The 8,773-nt window shown below is 39.2% G+C and overlaps 1 pseudogene; it reads right to left on the minus strand.

The window, feature by feature from the left end:
- Window positions 1-6,652: 6,652 nt before the first annotated feature.
- LOC123955465 lies at window positions 6,653-7,820 on the minus strand (annotated as a pseudogene).
- Between the last annotated feature and the right edge of the window lie 953 nt (window positions 7,821-8,773).

The raw sequence follows: 8,773 nt of genomic DNA on the forward strand, positions 1-8,773 counted from the left end.
TTCAAATGCCAACCACCGCTATAAAAGAGACTTTCAAAATTACAGACACAAAGCCCCCAAGTTACCAAATATTCATAGACTGTGCTCCCCCTAAGAAGATATCCACGAACCTAATGGAGGTCTGCAGGCTCTGACCTGCCGGGCCAAGGCAATGGCCCCCCGCTTCCATTTGCAGCCCCCACAGGGCCCTCGCCCTCTTCTTCCTCCATTCCTGACCCGTTAGTACCAACATGCTTGCATTTCCGGGTAGGCCCACATGCATCTCCTGTCTCTGGACCTGTGCACCTGCTATTTCTTCTGCCTGGAATGTGCTCCCCAATCTTAAATAGTACTGAAAACATTACTATTCCCCTTCACAATCCAACTCCGGCACCAGCCCTTTTGAAAAGCCTGCCCAGATTCCCAGGGGTTATTGCTAATAATAAGAATGAATAATAATAAATAACTTGCACTGAGTTCTAACCATGGGGTAGTCCCCAGCAGAAGTGTTTAACAGGTATTAACTCTTTATACTTCCTGGAACTCTGGAACCAAATGTATTCTATTCTATTACTTATTATATCATATTATTTTATCTAGTATTAGTTTCCATTTTACTGATGATAAAACTAAGACCCCAAGAAGCCCAGTGGCAGAGTTAAAGACCCCCACGCTGGAAAAACCCTTGCTAGAAAGCCATTAGTGGTGACCAGCTCTCTCTCGTCCCTAAACACACAAAAGAGAGGCTCAACAAATAGATGGAAATAACTGTGATAAGAACTATGATTATTTGGTTTCTCTTTCATTGGTAAGTCATTTAATTTCTGGGAACTTTTAATGCATGGAAAGTAGTATTCCTACAATTTGTACTCCGATAATATCCCATTTATTTACTGTGTGAATATATCAGTTAGTTTTTCTTTAAATATTAAATAAACTTGCCACCACATACTTAGTTTAAACTACATAGATATCACTTAACAAATTAAATTTCCCTAAACATTTAAATATAACAAATGTAAATACTTTTTATCCTTCAGTTAAAATCAGAAGTCTAACGTGACAGATTCTCCTAAGAAAATCTTAAATCTTAAATCTTTTCAGAAATCTTAAAATTTAAATAAAACTTGCAAAATATTACAATGATTACAAATTGAGCAATCACATTAAAGGCATCAGTTACCAAAAACAAAAACAAAAACAAAACTAAGGATTTAAAGGCATGCCTTCTTCTGTCTATTCTCATCTTGTTTTAATTCTTATCCTTACTCTGTCCTGGACATACAGCCCTAATTGTGTGGCACGGAGGAAGGGTCACCACAGCAGGCTCTCTGGGGTTGCTGACCAGGTCAATGACTTGGGGTCAGGGTAGGGATGCCAGGCCCCCTCCGTGGTGAGTCCACCCACGCCCCCTCCACCTTGCTCAGGTTCTTTCTCTTAACTAGCTCTGTCTTGAATATCAGATGGTATTATAACTTTTATTTCAATAATCAAATATAATTTGTAAACCTCATGAGAAAGTTAGTTCATAGGATGTGCTCATATTCCTCTTTCTGCTGTTCTAGCTTCCTGATACTTCTCCAAGATTCCTTTCTTTGTCATTCACATTCTGTTCAAAGAATTTCCTTCAGCATTTCTTTTAAGACTGGTCTACGGATGACAAACTCGTTTACATTTTTCTTTGTATGAGTATATCTTCATTTTTCCGTCATTCCCGAAGGAACTTTGCTGGATAAATTGAGTTCTTTTCTTCCTGCACTCAGAAAATGCTGTAACACTTTCTTCTGGCTTCCAGGGTTCTGGATGAGAGTCCTACTTTTAATCAAATTGGTGGTCTCTATAGGAAATGTATTGTTTCCTTCTGGCTGATGCAAGGTTTTTCCCTTTAATTTTCTCTTTTTAAGAATTTGTCTTTATTTTTTAATTTTTTTAAAGATATTTTTAAAATTTATTTGAGAGAGAGCCTGTGCACAAGCAGTTGGAGAGGGAGAGGGAGAAGCAGACTCTCCACTGAGGAGGGAGCCTGACATAGGGCTCAATTCCAGGACCCTGGGGTCACGACCTGAGCCTAAGGCAGAGGTTTACCTGACTGAACCACCCAGGAGCCCCAACCCTTTAATTTTCAAAAGCTGAATTATTTTGAGTCTCGGCCCGGATTTCTTGGAGTTTATCTTGTTTTGAGTTTGCTCAACTTTATAAAGCTGTGCTTTGAAAAGCTTTCAAGCCAGTATTTCTTCAAAGACTTTTAGCCCATTTTTTTTTCTCTTCTTCTGGAATTTCAGTAATAAGAATATTGGATCTTTCATTATTGTTCAAAGGGTCTCTGAAACTCTATTCTTTTTTTTTTTTTTTTTGGTCTATTTTATTTCTGTTCTCATATTGAGTGAATTCTATAGAGCTGTCCTCAAGTTCATTGATCCTAATTTTTATCATCTTCACTTTACTACTGAGTTCATCTAGTATTTTTTTTTTTTAGTTTCTGTTACTGTATTTTTCAATTCCATAATTTTTTATTTGGTTCCTTTAAGTAAGTCCTATTGGTTTGCTGAGATGTCCTATTATTCCATTTGTTTCGAGAAATTTCATAATTGATTATGGAAGCATTTTTATGACGGTTGCTTTGAAATACTTGTCAGATGATTCCAACAATTGATTCTTCTCAGTGTTAAGATCATTTGATTGTCTTTCTCATTCGGGTTGTGGTTTTCCAGGTTCTCACTGTAATGGATGATTTAGAGTGTACCCTGAACATTTTGGCAACTCTAATACTCTTAAATTCTACTTAAACATTGTGTTTTACTAGGTAGCGTCCCTGTTTATGTTTAGCTTAAAGGCCTGATGTACTTTGTCATCTGTGGTTCCAATGGTGACAGAATTTTCAGGATCTTTGTGATATTATTTTTATTTACTTAGTTAATCAAATGTTTCTGAGACTCCCACTGTTTTATGCTGGTGCTACCTGAAGGGAAGGGAAGAAGGAATTTACCAAGACTGAGTGACCTGGTACCACTACATGGGTAATGGAAGTCTCTGAACTGCATTTTGGGGAGATCTCTCTTGACTATGGTGGATGGAAAGCACTTCCCAGTCAGGTGCTTATTGTGACAGGATTCTCTTGCTGATGCTACCCTGTACCCCAGTGTCTCTCACTGGGGGAGAGTAATCTTGAGCCTGAGGGGACAAAGAAGCTTCCAGAGTTGGGAGCATGTCATTGCGGTATCTCTCTGCCAGTGCCACCAGGTTTTCTGGAATTTCTTAGGGGAGGAGAGTCTTGGGCTTAGTAGGGGAAAAGAATGCTTGTCCATAAGATTTGCCTGGTGTAGTGCCTGGAGGGATCCCCCCTGGGGACAAGCCTACTGGGTTGCCTTCTGCTGGTAGACTGACTGCTAAGAAGTCCTAGTCCTGGATCTCCTTGTTTCGCGTGAGGGGGTTACCAGACCCACTCTTATGTTTTTCCTCCCATCCTGAGGCTCCTAAACAGTTTGCCTTCCCCTTTCCACCTTTCAAAACTCTCCTTTGGTTGCCTCTTCATTGTTTTCAGGGCTTATTGTTGTCCTTAGCGGAAAGGAGAAAAGAGAAACAGGTCTATGCCTTCTTGTCCAGGAGAGAATATCTAATGTTCTTTTTGGTTTTGATTTTTTTAGTTGAACTTTCTTCTTCTAAAAGAATATGCACAACGTGAAGGTTTTGGAGAGTCCAGAAGTGGGCTCTCTTACCAATTGAAACAAAGGAAAAGTCAGCCACAAAATAGAGGCTTCTGACACCCTGCTGGTTATAGTAATGGCAGAAGGAAAGCAGAGTGAGTTATCATGGGAATATGAAGATGAGAGCATTTATAGGAATGGGATAGCATTTTTAATGAAATCACAATGAAGAGAGAGAAGGATAGAGATTGTTTTGATGGTATTTGAAATGATGCTACCTAACAGGTGTGAATATTTCAGGGGATTTGGATCCCAAAATGGCTCTAAAAATTTCCTACCTGGGAGCTTATGAAAATAAGCATAAATCTATGGAGAATGGGAATTTGAGTAGAATTTTGGCCTTGACATAACACCCACAGGTTTCATGGTTGTTGCATGCTTCTCTATAAATGAATATCTTTCTGTAATCTTGTATTAGTAGTGTTTACAACCAGATGTGGTGAGACTGGCAAAGCAATGTTTATCCTAAACAACAAGTATTCTCAGCAGTGCTAGGTGGGAAAATGTCCATGAAATTCATGTTCTTAAAACCAGGACCTGGGGCGCCTGGGTGGCTCAGTGGGTTAAGCCGCTGCCTTCAGCTCAGGTCATGATCTCAGGGTCCTGGGATCGAGTCCCACATCGGGCTCTCTGCTCAGCGGAGAGCCTGCTTCCCTTCCTCTCTCTCTGCCTTCCTCTCTTGTGATTTCTCTCTGTCAAATGAATAAATAAAATCTTTAAAAAAAAAAACAAACCAGGACCTGGAGTCTCAGTGGATAGGTCTTACTAAAATATTTAAACTGAAGCAAACATTCAAGATTTATTTTCCAGACACCTTCAAATCAATCCATTTCTCACTATATGGTTTGCAGTTTACTCTGGCTCTTTCTGATGGAAAAACTTGGTCACTAAGTTGTGAACCATACATCTCACATATCAGTAAGTTGGACGTTTCTGTGATACTTCTATCACACACATAGGGTAAGAAAATTTGGTAACGATTACGGATGGCAGAAAAAATATTGTTGAACTAATACATAAATGAATGAAGATTTATATGAAATTATAATTAGTTTACTTAAGAAAGTTTTGAAGAAATTAGAAAACAAAGAAAGCACATAGTCTAAATTTTATGACAAAAATCTTAACTTTTTGTGTTTGCAGCATCTTTTTTCATTAGCTAAAATGTAACTTTAAAGTTTTAAAAATCTTTGTTAGAAAAATGGAGTTGGATGTAGGCTCTGGCTGAAATGACATTCTTATTAGTTATGAGAGTTTTAAGGAGGATACCTAGACCATAGGTCCAAGAGACAAATGACCATTTTACAGACATTGTACTTCCTTAGCAAAAGCAACTGTGAATATTGGGTGTTGCCAAATGCAGGTGTGGATGACATGGCTCAAGCTAGTTCAATGAAACTCATTAAGAGACAGTATAGTCAATTGGGCCATTCACAAATATTCTAGCCTTCCACCACAAATACATGCTAAAATTTGTTTCCCTACCCACATGTAAAGTAACATATGGCTAAATGACTTGCTTGGACAATGAAATGTGCAGAGCCCTTAAAAGACTACAAAAATGCCCTATTCTTTTTCCTCTGTCTCAATGCTTATGAAAGCCCATATAAAAAATTAGTCTTGATAACCTCATATTCTTGAAAAACTACAATGAGCATAATTCCATGTCCTGAATTTGACATGTTATATGAGTGAGAAACAAAGTTGGTTGTGTTAAATCCCTGTGATTTAGGCACTGTTTGTTACTGAAGGTAACCTGGACTATACTGATTCATAAGTGGGTTTAAGGTTTATTCCAGTGTTGGTCAAGAAAACTGCTACTCTCTACTTTGGTAGTAAGAAGAAAACAAAATTCACTAACCCAAGAACTGCTATTTAAGTCACATCTTCCATTATTTCCTTATTGCTTCACATTTTTAATCATTCAAATATTTGATCACAGTACAAGTATTAGTGAGAACTTAAAATTGGTCTAATACCATGGCCAATATATTCATATAGAAAACTAGCAAGTAATGTTCACAGCCCATCGTTTGCCAACATTTATGAATCATTCACTCATACTTACTTAGAGAAGGCATATGATCCCCCTGATTGGTGGCTGGAATAAAATGGGACCACCACAATGAGGACTGAGCGTCAATTGATAACATTCAGGCAAAGATAGGTCATTGGGGTTGTCAGACCCCACCCGACTCCCAGAGTCTTTCATTTTGCTCTTCCCAATCCCCAGGGCCACTTAACCATTACACATATCATTATGTCTATCCTAACAAAGAACTTTCAATTTTGAATCACTTAGAAAAATTCCTGGCACAGAGTTAGCCTTCTATAAATATAAGTCATGAGTGTCACTATTCATATTATTATTATTACTGCGCCTTTTTTGGATGAGAAAACTAAAACCCAAACTGATTAGTTGAATGGTCTGAAATCATAAGCTTGTAAGTGACTAAGCTAGGATGTTAAATCAGGTTTTCTCAAAGTCCATGTTCTTTCCACAGCACCTTTTTAGTAGCTCACATGTGAGCTACAACGTGACCTCTCTCCAAAAACAAATGTCAAGGAGCCAAAAATGAAAAGCAAGTGGAAATGGCTAGAAAAAGACACTGTTGATCTCTTGAACCAAAACGTACAAATAATCAGTCAGGATTTCTGCTTCTTTTTTTTTTGAAAAGTTAAAAATTCCTTAATTTTTTATTCCTGGTACCATTACCACAATTTACAGGGCAATATACCTGATGTAATGAAAAGAAAAAGAAAAAGACAAAGCTACAACAGATAAAAGACCTCAGGAATGTACATCTAATTGACACTACATTGCATTAATCAATAGCTGCACTTTTTGCAAACTGTGGCTATGACAGTCCTGAACAAGAAGGGTTTCCTGTTTAAGCTGTAGTAACTTTTCTGGCTATGGATCATCGTTCCTTCTGTGGCAGATTTTTACAGTTCCTCTAAAGCATTTGGGACGACTGTCTCAAAGTTACCTGCAGCTTTCCTGACAACTCCTCGCTCTCTCTCCTGCTAAGAACTGTAGCCCTTTTCTTCTGAAAAATTTTTAGAACCTTCTGCTACCATATCCACCACTTCCACCACCAGAGCCATAACCACCACCATAGGGACTGCCCAAGCTTCTTCCACCAAAACTGTCCCCCTTCATGGGTCCATCATTTGATTGCTGTCGTCCACTATAATTTCCAAAATCATTTTGGTTCCCACCACCACCATAGTTACCACCTCCAAAATTTCCTCCTTCATTGTAACCATCATATCCTCTACCACCACCTCCATATCCACCTCCTTGGTTTCCATATCCTGGTCTACCACCTTAACCTCCTCTACTACTGTAACCAGGACCACCACCGTAGTTGCCACCATCACCTCCAAATCCATTATATCCACCATCATCTCCTCTGTAACTACCTCTGCTGCCACCACCACCACCACCATAGCCTCCTCTTCCACCAAAGTTTCCACCACGGCCAAAGTTACCACCACCTCCAAAGTTTCCTCCACGACCAAAGAAGTTGCCAGATCCACCTCCACAACCTCTTTGTGATCCAGCAGACTGCATTTCTTGTTTAGAAAGGGCCTTTTTCACTTCACAATTATGCCCATTAATAGTGTGGTATTTCTGAACAACAATTTTATCCAGTGTATCATGATCATCAAAAGTTACAAAAAGCAAATCCTCTCTTTTTTCCACTCTGCTTGTCTTCCATAACTTCTATGGTTTCAGTCTTGCCATACTTTTCAAAGTAGTCTCTCAAATTATACTCTTTTGTATCTTCTTTAATACCACCAACAAAAATTTTCTTCACTGTTAGATGGGCACCAGGCTTTACAGAATCCTCTCTAGAAACAGCTCTCTTTGGTTCCACTACACACCATCAACCTTGTGTGGCCGGGCACACATTGCTTCATCCACCTCTTCAACATAAGAGTAAGTCACAAAACCAAAACCCCTGGAACGTTTTGTTTGGGGGTCTCTCATCACCACACAATCTGTAAGTGTACCCCATTTTTCAAAACGTTCTCTTAAACTATCATCTGTAGTTTCCAAAGCTCAAACCACCAATAAACAGTTTTCTCAACTGCTCTGGTTCCTTTGGATCATGGCCCTCCATTTTGAGACCGGACTCACCTCTTCCAACTCAAGTTCAATATGGGACCAGGATTTCTGCTTCTTATCATCACAGAGTAACTGGTTCCAAATTCATCCTCTTGTCGAAAATAACTATAACTAGACAAAATATATGATGAAGCTATTTTCAAGTGTTAAATAAAGCGCAAGCCCATGATGTTTAATAGAAGGAAATCACATGAGGTGAGTTCTGCCTTCACCCTGTTTTCTGCCTGGACACAGCTTCCAACCATCAGGCAGAAAGGCAGAGGTGGGGTACAAGCAGAAAATTTTTCACTAAGCTGAGGGAACAAAAATGAGAGAGGAGACTCATGCTAATATGGCTAGAATTTGTCAGGCAGGAGCATACACTGTGGGAAAAAGGAGTTTCCCAGTGAGCCCCAGAAGTCTGCATAGGGCTCTCCCACAGGTCTCTTGTGAGGTGCTGTGAATACACAGGGTGAGATTCCAGATGACCTACAGGTAATCACATGCTATGGGGCTGAGAGCTGAGTAAAGACACAAGGTTGTGCAGAGCTAGGAGCCTTTATAGTTCCAACCAGTTAGTTCAGAGATAAGTCTGATTGCCTCAGACATTCACCTGAGACCTAGAAAGGGCAGATCTAGCATAAGGATCACAGCCTTGAGTAAGGTCCTTGCCTAGAACTAAGTTATGAAATTAGGTGCAAGATCAAAACAGTCAACAAACCAACAAACAACATTTAGAGCCTTGCCCTAATAGACACCAAAACCAAACCTAACAGAAAGACTCACTCGTGATTTGATTGCCCACCAAATTCAACATCTTATGAAAGAAAATGACTCAACTCAGACACCTTGCATCTCCTGAAGTCTCCACTCTCAATAAAAATTTCTTACATGTGAAAAATCTGGAAAATAAGACCCATTATCAAAGAAATGGGAAAATGCATCTCATAATAGAGACAAAAAAGAGCCAATAGGA

The sequence above is a fragment of the Meles meles genome, chromosome 13 (assembly GCF_922984935.1).
Source record: "Meles meles chromosome 13, mMelMel3.1 paternal haplotype, whole genome shotgun sequence".
NCBI lineage: Eukaryota > Metazoa > Chordata > Mammalia > Carnivora > Mustelidae > Meles > Meles meles.